The sequence below is a fragment of the Ceratotherium simum genome, chromosome 40, assembly GCF_057802395.1.
Source record: "Ceratotherium simum simum isolate JZ-2026a chromosome 40, ASM5780239v1, whole genome shotgun sequence".
Taxonomy (NCBI): Eukaryota; Metazoa; Chordata; class Mammalia; order Perissodactyla; family Rhinocerotidae; genus Ceratotherium; species Ceratotherium simum.
The window spans coordinates 11,398,947-11,411,672 of record NC_141939.1 but is presented as its reverse complement, the minus strand read 5'-3'; the positions used below and the strand labels follow the sequence as shown (position 1 = coordinate 11,411,672).

General features: G+C 51.7%; 1 long non-coding RNA gene and 1 pseudogene across 2 annotated transcripts in view; both read left to right on the top strand.

Annotated features, from left to right (window-relative positions):
• Positions 1–754: 754 nt before the first annotated feature.
• LOC147912072 (uncharacterized) overlaps positions 755–12,726 on the top strand; it is a 49,953-nt gene continuing 37,981 nt past the window's right edge. The window contains exons 1-2 of the long non-coding RNA XR_015550325.1: positions 755–973; positions 1,295–1,431. This is a non-coding gene — a long non-coding RNA (uncharacterized LOC147912072). The remainder of the gene's footprint in view (positions 974–1,294; positions 1,432–12,726) is intronic.
• On the top strand, positions 4,307–8,054 carry LOC147912073 (uncharacterized; annotated as a pseudogene). Its single transcript, XR_015550298.1, has 5 exons — positions 4,307–4,312; positions 5,257–5,321; positions 5,628–5,774; positions 5,910–6,074; positions 7,868–8,054. The product of XR_015550298.1 is annotated as an uncharacterized LOC147912073 (transcript).

Genomic DNA, 12,726 nt, shown 5'->3' with positions numbered 1-12,726 from the left:
AAGCCGGGTCCCCGCGCCTTCGGCGGTCCTAACCTCCTCCCGGCGTCAACTTTTTGCTGCTCCCGTTAGATGGCGCCCAAGACTTTCCAACCACTTGTGAAAGTGAGCCTGGCCCGGAACAAAAAGAACCGCGGGGTGTGAGTGTGAGTGAGTGTGCCTGTGCGGGCGAGCGAGGCCGGCACCACGCGGGGCCCGTCGCGAGTCGGCCCAGCCCCGGCGAGGGGCGCCCGGGGAAGGGTCTCTGCGCGGCCACCGAGCACTTTGGCCTTTCCCCGCCTTTTCTCCCTCCTGCTCCTCCTGGGTCCCGACCGCGCTCACTGGGGAGAAGCCGCGCGCCGGCCGCGGCCTCGGGAAGCTGGCTCTGGCTCGGTGCACGCGGGGCCCGGGGCGCACCGAGCGGGAACCGGGGCGCCGACACAAGCCTCGAAACCGCGCGCGTTACAGCCCCTTCCTCCGCCCTGACGTGCCGCCGGGCTCTCAACACACGGGGGCTCTGTTTTTAAGAGAGGGGGGCAGGTGCGGGTTTTGTCGTTGTTTTTACCATTCAAATGAAATTGTTGTTCAGTGTGAGGCTTCATAAACTTCGTGCGTGCGTGTCTTTCCAACAACACAGGGCAAACTTTCTTGTGGCCCCAAGGCCGGTGGAGCCCGGGTGAAGTCAAACAGTTTCCTTTCTTACAAAAGCCCCTGGGGACCCTAGGGCGTAAGATGCGATCGCCAATTAAAAAAAAAAAAAAAAGGCTGTTTAGGTATCAGGGAGCGTGCTTTCTCTCCGCCACCAAGTTCCTCTCTCCTTCCACACCCTCCAGGAAAAGTGACTTGACAATAAGGTGGTCCCGTCCCTAGCTCTCTCCTTCCTGTCAGTCTGAGCGGGCGCTGCCGCGGAGAGGGGGTGCGTCTCCCCAACCTCGAGAACACGCAGGAGCGGAGACCTGCCTTTGTGCCTTCCCTTGGCCGTGAACTTTCCCGCTCGGTAGGTTCTCCTTTAAGAAAGTAGAGATCGCTATGAATATTTAATACCGAGCGCCGGCCGGCCTGGCGGAGGGGAGCCCACCGGCCCGGTCCCCGCGCGCCGCAGCCCAGGCGCAGAGCGGGCGACACCCGCCTGGCCGCGGCGAGACCCGGGGGCTGCGAGGGCGGGGGCGGACGGGAGGACAGGGCCGCGGAGAACGAGGGCTGGGGACGGGGAGCCAGCCTCGGGGTGAGCCGGCTGTCATGTTCATTTCCATAAGAAAGCTGAAATCGCGGTTGGAGGGAGGATTGCTCGCTCCTACCGCCCTCCCCCTCTACCCAGTTTTCAGCAGAAGCAGGCTCGGGAGCTCGGAGCCCTAATGTGCGTTCCCGTCTTGGATGGTTTGCTCAAGTGTGGTTTCAAATGTTGCCCCGACTGAGACCGGTTTCCTGTCTGTAAAGAGTGGAAGCTCTGCGCGGGTGAGTCCAGAGCGCGGGGGAGTGGGCGAGGAGCGGGGGAAGAGGGGAGGAGGGCGAAGCCGGGAGGGCAGGGCACCTTTGCCGAGGAAGTTCTCCGGTAGCGTTCTGAAAAGGGAGCCAGGCTGAAACGAAGACCCCGAGCGCCGAAGGGGGAGGCGGGCGGTGATCAGGGAAGAGAGGTTGCGAAGCCCGTGAGCCCAGGCGGCCGGCTGGTGGGAAGGTCTGGCCGGCCTCGCTGTGTCCCTCTGCAAAGACCCGGGGAAACTTTCCCTCGCCGCCGCAGACCCTCTTCCTGCGAAGGAATAAAGTGAACTTGCTCAGATACTCGATTCTACTAGCAGTTGACTTCGTTCTACTTTCGCATTGAGTTTCTTTTCGGCTTTTAGTGTGAACAGCAGCCATGTGCCCTCAATTCTGCAGTATATTAAAAGAAATCTCTTAGGTACTCTATGATCCCATCTGGAGAAATTAAAACCCAGATCTGTAATGTTTATTCTTAGATAGTTTACAAAAAACAGGAAAAAAATGTGTGAGACACATGTCTGCAAATATAACAAAAGTACTTTCCCTTCTGCTTGAAAAAGTTGCCTGCAAATGGCTTTCCTTTACTGATTCTGGACCACCTGTACTTCCCCGTGAAACTAAATCGGGTCACGAAGAAAGCACCAATCAGATCAAGCAATTAAATACCAATTATGACTATTAATGACTTTATTACTAATGATTGGAATTAAGGACTCCAAACCCGCTCAAGGTAATCAAGCTGTTTCAAAATTGTGCTACCTAAGATTTTACAGCACTCCACCCAATAAAGGAGGTAAGAAGATAGAGTTGATGTTTTCAAAGGGTTCTCCAGTAGGTATCAGATAGTCGATGTTGAATTTATGTCTTCCCGTAAAGTTTGTTGCTAGTCCTGGTAAATAATGGAGTGGAGTCTAGGTTTCTGCCCCTGTCAAGCTATGCAAAGTGTAATTGATGATGGTGGTTACAATATATTCGGTTTGGATACAGAATTGGGGTGGGGGTGGTGCGTTCTCTCTCCAGTTACTCTGGTAATGCTGAAAACCCTGGTAGATTTTAAGGAACAAGTGTTTTAAATCTTCAGATGGGGTAATGGATATTGGGATGGCTGGGATGTGAGGAAGTGAGGGATGGTGAACTCAGGAGCAAAGGAGAAATAAAAAACTTGGTCTGGGTTTTACAATTTCTTTTTGCTCATGGGTTGAAATGGTTTGGGCCTGTCATAAGCTGAGCGACTGTTTGAAAAGAAAAAGTGAGTGAGAAGAGTCTGTGGGTGTCAAGGCTACCGTGGCTGGGCATGTTTATTCCTGAAGATGGCTTGCCACTCCACCTTGCCACCTTATCGGCACCCCTTCTTATCCCAAATGAATATCCGTGCTTGGTTCTGGGATGGGAAGAGGAGGCGCAGAGGGAGGGAATAAATTGCTGTTGGGCGTTCATAGCAAGAAGAAAGGAGGGGGCGGCTTGCAGGGACTCTGGTCTGCCGCCATGAAGCAGGGAGGCTGAGCAACTGGGCCGCTGGAGGAGTCAGCAGCTCCCCTCAGTGTAGGTCATCTCTGCTCATTGCTCCCTAGTTCAGCTTTTCCTACTGGCCTGTCAGGACACTGGGGTGAGTTGGGGCAATGAATTTCAAGTCTGTCCTGTTTGGGGCATCTCCCGGGCACCTCGGCTCCTGGGTGGAAGCCCACAGCAGCAGCGCACATCTGGTTCTGATGTATTTACCAGGCTGGTATGGAAATGCCCGGGCTGCATGGCAGAAACCTGAGCTGCTTGCGACACACACACACTCCTGTGCTAAGCAGTGTAAAAGTTTGGATAGTTTCAGAGTGCTGGGTGGCCCCTTCTCTTGATGTGAAGCACATGACCCCCCTCCCCAAACTATTTTGTTTGAGTTAATTGCCATGCAGTGAGGGCTTCTGACACCTCAGCCAAGGAATATAGCAGAGAAGGAATCCTCCACAGGTAACAGGGTGGTGTGGAATAATCTTGGACACCTGAAGGGTCCAAAAACCTCACCTGAATGAAGTGGGCCGAGGGTATTCTCCCTTCACTGGTTCTCTGGGTACACGACACTTTTGCCTGGCCCAGGCTATTAGCAACCTACATAAGAGCCTGAGTCCTGAAAGTAAGGCTACTGCAGCTTCTTTGAGAGGTAGCCGGCCCCAGAGGCAGATCTTAACAGGACAGCTTCATATGCCAACAACAAATTCCTTGCTGTCCCTAAGAACCCAGAGGCAACCTGAGACCCCCATGAAAGCAGGAGCAAGAGGCTGGCACACAGCTCCGGGGACTCCCAGCAGTTTGGGCCCTGCCTGCCACTGAGCCTGGCAGTGGGAGAGAGGGCCGGGCGTGGGAACAGGGCTAAGGAAATCTGTTGTTCCCCTTCCTTGGGTCAGCTGCGGACAAGCCTGAGACAACAAATACCTGAGGAGGGGCAGGGGTGGAGCCTGGAGCTGGCCCTGTGGTCCTCTCTGGCTGTCCTACAAGGAGTTTTAGGGCTCCTCGCTGAAAAAAAGACCGGAGTCTCCCAAAGTGCCCGTGTGAACCGTAGGAGGTGGCCTGGGGCAGAATACCAGAAGCCATTTGGTCCCTGGGACCTGCCACCTCCCCCCTTACCTTACAGGAGGCCCACATCACCCAGGTCTGAGAGGACTTGCTGTCTCAGGAAACCTTTTCCAGGAATCTGGTGGGAGTTGGAGGCAAGTTTCCTCCACTTAAAATTGGTTCGGAAATTGACACATAAAAAGGAGAGGGAGCATTCTGGCCCAGACAGGGCCTCCATGGCATCAGAAAACCTTTCACCTCCTGGTGAACCCCTGAGACCCCTCCAAGTGGCCCCTTCATGTTGTTCAAGATGCAGGTAAACCAGGAGAAGGAGTCTGATCTGCCCAAGATCTGTCCAAGTAAATACAAGTGAATTTTGTTTCTTAAAAAGAAATGTTATAGCTTTAAACTTCTCCCAGCCAGAATCCACTTAGTTTCATCAAGGTCTCTTGTCAGCAACCCACTCCCACTTCTTTTTCCTTTCCTCCTTGTGGCGTAAGGTTGCATTTTAGGAGGGTTTATATAATGTTGTTCATGACAGCAAGCCTCCTGTGTCCACTCTCACCCCATCTCCCTGTATGGAATTGTAGTTGGAAACCACACATACAAAAAAATTCTTTTAAAAATTTTCTGCTATTCTTTCTGACTAGAAGAGTTGACAAGACATAGACACATTAAGTTGCATAAAATACAGTGGACTGATCAGGCAAAATGCATCTCATTTGCACTTGTATGTAGCCAGGGGTAGAAGCCTGTGTCACTCCTTGCCTCCAGCCCTCTCCGCCATGCTGGGCTGACTGGCTGGAATTTCCAGCAGGCCCCACTGCGGGGGCCATTTGTGAGGCCGGAGCCCCAGCCCAGCCCAGCCCAGGCCAGGCCAGCTGGGGTGAGGGGACCTGGGGCTGTGTCTGGAGGCCTGGCCTGAAGGCTTGAGCCAGCTTTGGCTGACCTTGTGCCCTGGGCAGCTCAGGGGGCTGGGAGGCCTGGCTGGGTAGGCGTAGGCAGCTGGATGCCTGAGGTCTGCAAGACTCGGAGGGGGCTTCCTGTGGGTTGAATTAAAGAAAGGGGACACCATGAAGTAGAGGGATAGTCACTGACCACGTTTAACACCCACTTATATCCCTCTCTCCAAGTTTTGTCCTCATCATCCGCTTTGTAACGGGTAGAGGGACACCTCTGCCTCCACCTACCTCTGGTCCTGAACTCAGACTTCCCGCCTGTCCGCACTGAGCCCCACTCCTGCGCCCCTGGTGTTCCCAGAAAAATGCCTCTCCTACCAACTTGGAGAGGCACGTGGGGGCCACACTGGCAGTCTTCGGGACCCAGTGTGGGCATCAGGGCGAAGTTATGGGTGTTTGTGGTGTTCCCCCTCTCGGCTCACTCAACCACTCTCCTGCCTTGGTCTGAACTCTTCCCTTCTCCCGGTGCTGGGGCGCCACTTCCTACCCACCAGCTGGAGGCCCGGGCTGCGCTCCGGCGGCGCTGGGTCACCGCTAGGGTTCTGTGGCGGCAGGAGGCACGGGGTAGAGGGGCTGGGGGAACCAGGGTCCTCGGGCGGCATCAGCGGGAGCAGAGTGCCCAGGCTTAGGCGTTGGGATATGCCTATCTAGCCTCTGAGAGCTCCCCACCAGCGCGACCTGGGGGCGTCCTTTCCACAGTGTCCTGCTTGCTTTCCTTGCAAAGGTCATGGTGACTCAGACACCCGCCAACCCCCCAAGCTCCCGCTGCTCCAGCACTCTTTCTTTCGCCCAGCAGGGAAGCCTGTGGAGCGCTTCTGGGTCTGCATTGCCAGGCCAGATTGCAGTCCACGACCTTCCCGGGGCTAACCAAGGGCGAGGAATGTTGCCCAACAAGACCACTGCCTCACCGGGGCGCCCGGGGAACAGCCACTGACAAAGGCCCTGCGGACCCAGGCACAGCCACCCACCCATGCCCAAGGCGGCCTGCAGGAGCGCAGGGGCCGAGGCTGCGAAGCCAGGCAGCCAGCCCCGCACCATTGACAGCCCAGTCACGTCTGCGGAGCCCCGGGGAACAATCAGCGGACTCTATGTCCCAGGAGCTGGGGACACGCCTGTAAGGTGTGTGATCATTTAAAGATCCCTGGTACTACTTTTGCAAGAATCCTTTGTTACAGAATTGTCAGCCTGCCCGCCTTCAGCAGCTCCCCCTCCCGGCCCCTCCACCCCACCATTTCCTCCCCCGACCCCGGCAGAGAACACCTGGCTCAGGGGATCTGCCCGGATCAACTGCCCTGCTCCAGATGCTCTCCTGCAAAATGATTGTCCCTGCGTTACATCTCCCCTTCGTGCTTGGGGCAAAGGAGCACGGTTTACACTGCCTTTGCCTTTGGGGCGAGGCTGCCTAGAAGAACAGCCTTTCTGAATGTGACCTCGGGCTGCTGGTGAAGGAGTAGCTCTACAGCCACGGGTAGGGGTGACTGGGTGGGCGCAGCGGGGCGCATGGGTATGGGGTAACCTGCCCTCCCACAGGAAGGGTTTGAGGATTCTGCAGAAAGAACGGGGTGAGGATAACACAGCTCTGAACTAACTTGGCTCTCACTGGCAACAGGGCAAACGGGTCCTAGTATTCTTGGGTATGAGTGCCTTCCCCCTAACCCCCAAATTAGGTATGACTCCTCTTGGCCAAAGTACGGCTCTAGAGAGGGTGTTTAAAGGATGCTCCAGCACACAGGAGGTGCAAGGAATGACTGTTTACATGCATGTATCTTATATGCATTGTCATATATGGCTACACATTTCCCCATAGTTTTTTTTTTTAATTTAATTTGTCTTAATTCCTCCTTTCTAGTCTTTTCTTCCTGCATATAGTCATTTGGAGAAAAATGAAGTGTGAGCACCTCTCCCTGCAGAAAGTTCTGTATGTTATGTAACACATTCACACAGGGATGCCTCAAGTTACCATTTTGCTCCAAATCAGCCAGCACATGGTTTTCTGGCCCAGGTGAGGGTGTCAAGGTGATGCAAATGGGGGTGGAGGCTTCACTCCCTGAGGGCTTTTATTCCCCTCCTTGAAGCCCCAGTTCAAGGCCCAAGAACAAAGGGGATAGGTAACTGATCTGCCTTTTGGTCTCTCTTCTCACTTCCACCCTCTCACCTGCAGGCCCTCCTCTTTGACAAATAGAGGAAAGCCCTTGGGATCAGGTACAAATGTAAATAGTGCTGACCTCCCCTGCCCCTCCTACAGAAAAGCAGAAAGCCTGTTTCAGGTGCAGGCTGCTCAGTGCCTTTGAGGATCCACCCCTTCCACTCCCCCAGACTTCACTAGACCCAAGGCTACTTGCTTAGCATCTCTCTCCTGTTAAAAACATCCAGAACAACTATTAAATAGTTTCTGGAAGAGTTAAAGACATTTCTCAGGTTTGAACCATTTTTAAATCCCTGTTTGGAAGAAATATTTGAGGAGTACAAAGTATAATCAGTAGGATTGCCTGAGCAATCTTGAAAGACTTCTCCTCCAAAAATGTTAATTAAAAATAGTTCATAGATGTTATTTTGTTCACTGATGAGTTTTTCCCTATCGTAACCTACAGATTCTCAAGACCAAGCTAGTAAGACATTTATTTTCATTTTGTTAGTTTCTGGGTGATACTATACTTTCTGATTAGACCTATCGAATTTAGTTTTTTAAATTCTGCTGGAGAGTTTTCAACTTTGGAAATGTAAATGAAAAATAGACTGTCTCCCTCCAAAACTCTTGCTGAGACAGAGTGGAACAAACCTCCCTGGCCCCCACTCACACCTTGGAGTTGCCCTGTCTGAACCTGGGGGAGTGAGGTGGCAGGTATTGGCACCTTTTATTTTAGTGCTGGTGCAAGGTGAGCTCTTTGAAATGAGTATCTCCTCTATTTCAGTGTGCGATGTTCCAGCCGGCTAAATGGGTTTGCCTTCTGCTGAGAGGCAGTCCTGGAGGACGGAACTAACGTGCGATCTCCCGGGAAGCTCTTCCTCAGAATATCCCTTATCCTTTTGTTTTTGTATTAAAAAATATATTTTTACTTTCTCTGAGTGTCTGTCCTGTAATTTTGTAGCTACAACAATTAGCTGGAAATGTGGACAACAGTTGATCATTCTCTTTGTCCTTTGTAAACATATTGGGACCTCACAAAGCTCTAGACATACCTCAGGTGCGTCCTGTGCTCCTGATGTTCACTCACTACTCACAGGTCACCCAGAGAGTCACACTTGATTCTGCCTTCCCCTGGACAGCTCTCTCCCAAACAATGTCCCTCTCCCAACTCGTAGAGGAAGGGAATTCCCTTAGAGAAAGCACCCCGAATTAAAAAAGATGAGGCTCAGGTTCTCCAGGTAAGTGGTACTGGCTTATCCCAGTGACTAGGAAGCCATAGCGAGCATCTCCCTAGGTATAACTCATCTCAGGATGGAGGGAGGGCGGCAGGCACATTTCCACAGACATTTCTAAAACTATGGCAACTGAGTTTTACCGATAAAATTTTGGTATGTTCCCAGCCAGCTGAACTTATTTAAATTTTAGTTTTGTTCATATGTGCGCGCGCGCACACAGGCACACACATCAAGTAGGGTTATATTACCAGCTCATTTACACTAGCCAACTCCAACCATGACCAACAAACTTATTTCTGAAGAGTAAAAAAGGAAAAATCCCTCACCATAACTTTTAGATGGTGATTTTACAATGTTTAACATCCCCCCAGACGGAATTGGCCTTTTTCTAGGAACAGGTTAACTAAGCACTCTTCCTTCCCTCCCCCAAGACCCAGCTATTTTTAAAAGCTAAAATTTCTCTTTCCAAAGGGAGGAAAAGGAACGAATTCCATTAATGAATTACGTACACGGAATGTGGCTTGTCTAGGGCAATTGTATTTGTAAATAAGTGGCTTCCTGTTTATTATGTATGTTTTACTGAAAAACGAACTCTAATGCCTCTGAGTACTTAATACAGCAAATATTAAAACTCACGGTTTGATTCCCACTCTCTTTTTGTACTCACTAGAAGGAAATCGGGTTAAAGCGAGTCATTGGGAGTCCCTTATCTGTCCGCGCCCAGGCTGACCCGGGCAAGAGTCACCTCTATAGTTCTCTGGTTTGCCACGGTGGGAGCGAAGGGGGTTGGCTCCCTGGGAATGTTATTGGAGTCAGTCTGGGGAGTTTCGCTTTTGCCCCTGGATCTTTCTAAAAGTGACCAAGGCCTCCTTTTGTAGCTTCAGAAGCAAAGGCGGCGCGCGCTCTCGTGGACCCGTAGCCTGGGCACCGACCCGCCTGGCACCCCTGCCTTCCTCTGCGGCCCGCGCTCGCCCACTGCCCGCTCGGGATCGCCGCGCAGGCCCGGGGCCCGCAGTCCCCGGGCGGGGACTGGGCGCGGGAGGTGATGGTGACGCGGCCGGGCGCAGGCAGCTACCCCAGCGTTCGTGGGGCCCTCGAGTTTCCCACTCGCGGGAGCCGAGGAGCGGGCCAAGCGCAGGGCTGCCCAAGAACTCGGCCGCGAGCACGGCGCGCGGGGCCCGGCGGCCCGGACTTCACAAGGCGCCGGCTCTCTCGCCCTGCCCCCGCCCCGCCGGCCCGGCTTCCCAGACCTCGGCGCATTCCCAAACAATGCGACCTGCCCGCGCACAGGCCAGTCCTCTCTGACCCCTACTCCCCCCACATTCGGACGGTAGCAAAGGAGTGGACCCTTATTCTGAGCCGGGGCGTCCCCTTCCATGCGCCGCACCCTTCGCGAAGAGACACGTAGTGCCGGCTTATGTAAATCTCAGGCTCTGGTCTCAGAGTTGGGTCTGTCTTTGAAGACCCAGGGGGTCCAGCTCCGCCTTTACTTTTCCTCCAGGGCTCCAGGGCCTGGGGCAGCAGGGAGGTGGATTCAGGGAGATCCCGGGTCAGCAGGCCCTGAACTCAGCCCCCGTGGACTCCACGGTCGCGGAGGGGGAGGCGGCAACCGAATTCCCTGGGAGGGGAGGCTGCGCCTCAGCACGGCAAATCTGCAAACAGCGAGCAGAGGTCGACAGGCGTTTCTACCTTTACTTCCCACATGCGTTGCACAGATATCGCCAGAACCTCTGGAACCTGACGACTGGAGCTCAGCAACTCTCCAAACTTCCAAGGAAACTTTCACAAGTTTCCCTTCTCTCTCTCCTCAATTTCGTAGGTTTTCTCCAGCCACCGGCCTTGTCGATTGCTCTGCCAACTGCCCTTTAGTCTCTATGGCTCCCAAAGCCTGAATTTTTCCAGAATCATAATAATAATTGTTATTATTAGGCTGGGAAGGAAAAGCAGGATCAGAGGATAGGGGACTGAGGAGGAGAGGAGAAATGTTGATGAAAAGGGGAATTTCAACCTGTGTTTCAAAAAGTTTCAGTTGACAATTAGTAACTCTGATAGACAACTTCATTAAAAAAAAAAAAAGACTTTACTACTGCTCTTGAAAAGCCGTTATTTTTTACATCGCTTTTAGGAAGATAGATGAACAAAACATCGCGTTTCAAGCCATTTTGATCTGTAATTAAATGGCAGGATCGGTTTGTATTCTCCTACGGCTTTTACAGAAGTTGCAGTGATCCAAAGTCGGGTTGCTGTGTCAGAGTGGCATTTTTATTAATGAGAATACAAAAAGCTTGCATATTCTTAGCCCTGCTTGAATTTAGTTGCTAAGCAACCGGTGTATGGTAATTCATCCGCGAAATTTAAATCTTTGAGAAAGGATCGTGCGTTTTGCTGAATGGTCGCCACGAGGAAAACAACTTGTGGGACTGGCGGCAGCTGTTACGGCCAGACCGCCGGGCCGGGCCGGGCCAGGCCGAGCAGGGACCGGGCCTCCCCACCGCGACCGCCACCGCCACCGCCACCGCCCCACCTCGGCGCCGGCCGGGCCCTGCGTCCCGGAGAAAAGCTGGGCTTCTGACGCCCGCTGCCCCGCGTCCCCGGCACCACCTTCCTTTGCTCCTCTGATCTCCCATTTCCACTGGAGGCAGGCTCTGCACCTGAGCAAGCCGTCTGCATCCCTAGGGCTTGAGAGTCCACGCTGAGAATTTCCGCAGCCCCCTCCCTTCACCCTCACCCACAGGCGCGCGGCACACACGCACACGCGCACACACACACTAGCGCACACATCGTGCCGTCGCGAGAATGCCAATTGCCCTCTTCCCAGACCCCTCTGAGGTCACTTCCAGAGCCGACTCTTCCTTGAGGAAGACCCGACTCATAAAGAACGCACCCCACAGCCCTCCAGAAGACCAGGCGGCCGCCGCTGGCCGGCAGTGACATCATAGGCTCCTGCTCGCCACGCTCGCGCCCACATTTTAGGACACAGGAACAAACACGGATGTGAAATCAAGAATGAAAGAGAGAGTAATCTAATTAATAGGCCATGAGCCAGGCTAACAAAATCAAAGAATCTGATTACACAAGTACCCCTCTTGCTATCTCCGCTGCCCCCACCCCCATCCATCTCTTCCAGCCTCTGCACTATTTCCTTTCCTAGACTGGAAAGTTCAGGAGGCAAACCCAGAGCCCTCTGATTTCCTTATTGAAATCAAGATCAAGCCCATGGTGGGACTCCGGCAGCCGGGGGATCACGTGGGTGACCTTCAGGCCCTCGGAACTGCCGCCCTGAGGAACTGAGATGACCAAGTGACCTACAGAACTTGGAGAGCTGGAGAGGTGGCCACCACACTCCTTACGTGTGTCTCTCTTAACAACAACAACAACAACAACAACAAACAACAACACCTGTACTCATTGTTTCTGCTGCCAGTAACAGGACTAAGAGAAAGAGGTTCTTCACTCAGAGCCATTTTAAGAGGATCTATTTTTTTAAAACAATATACAACTCTTTTTCCTACATCACCTTGCTGCTGGGTCACTGATAACCTCCAAGTCTTAACTCTCTTTCAATACCCTTTCCTAGCATAGATGTCTGAGCACAGCCAGGTATTAGGTTTTATCACTGATACACAGCATCTGTTTTAATCGTTCCAGTCAGCCACATGCATTTCATGAAAGAAGTGAATTCTTTCATTTCTATCCTTCTACTTTGAAAAAAACCAGGTCCACCTCCTTAATAATTAATTTCAAGTCTGTATCCAGTGCCAATACTTGTTGCATCCATTTTAGAGTTTGATTAATTACCCTGGAACTTGGGTGAACTAAACTCCATGTGGGGAGAATGTCTCTTCCTTGAATTTAGTTCTGAAAGCTACAAGTTATTGATGGATCTTACTCTATTTACATACAAATTGGTGCAAATATGCCCAGCTCTTAAAATGCATTTTGTATAAATATATAAAAGTGTCATTTTTGATTTAGCTTGAAGAGGTTGATCATTTATTACAAAAATAAACGAATAAATACAACAATATATTGTTGCTTCCAACAGGATAAATACTTTACAAATATATAATTTAAAAAACAAATTTAATTGTTAAAATTATTTAAAATATTACACTTATCGATAAAACTATCAATAGTATATACTGCATTTAATATTAGAACCAATTATTCTCTGAATGTCGAAAACCATTCATACAAAACAGATTATAAGCATGGTAATGAGCAAACAGTGGTGACTTCAGGGAAGCAGAGGGAATCTCTAAGATCAATAATGAATAGTTCTATTTTGGAACAAAGAAGTAGTCCTTGGCTAAGTACTTAAAAAGAAAAAAAAGGCAGAGCAACAACAGCAAAGTGACTATTTTAAATACACCTTGAATGATTAATCACCCAGACTTGCAGGGGAAGA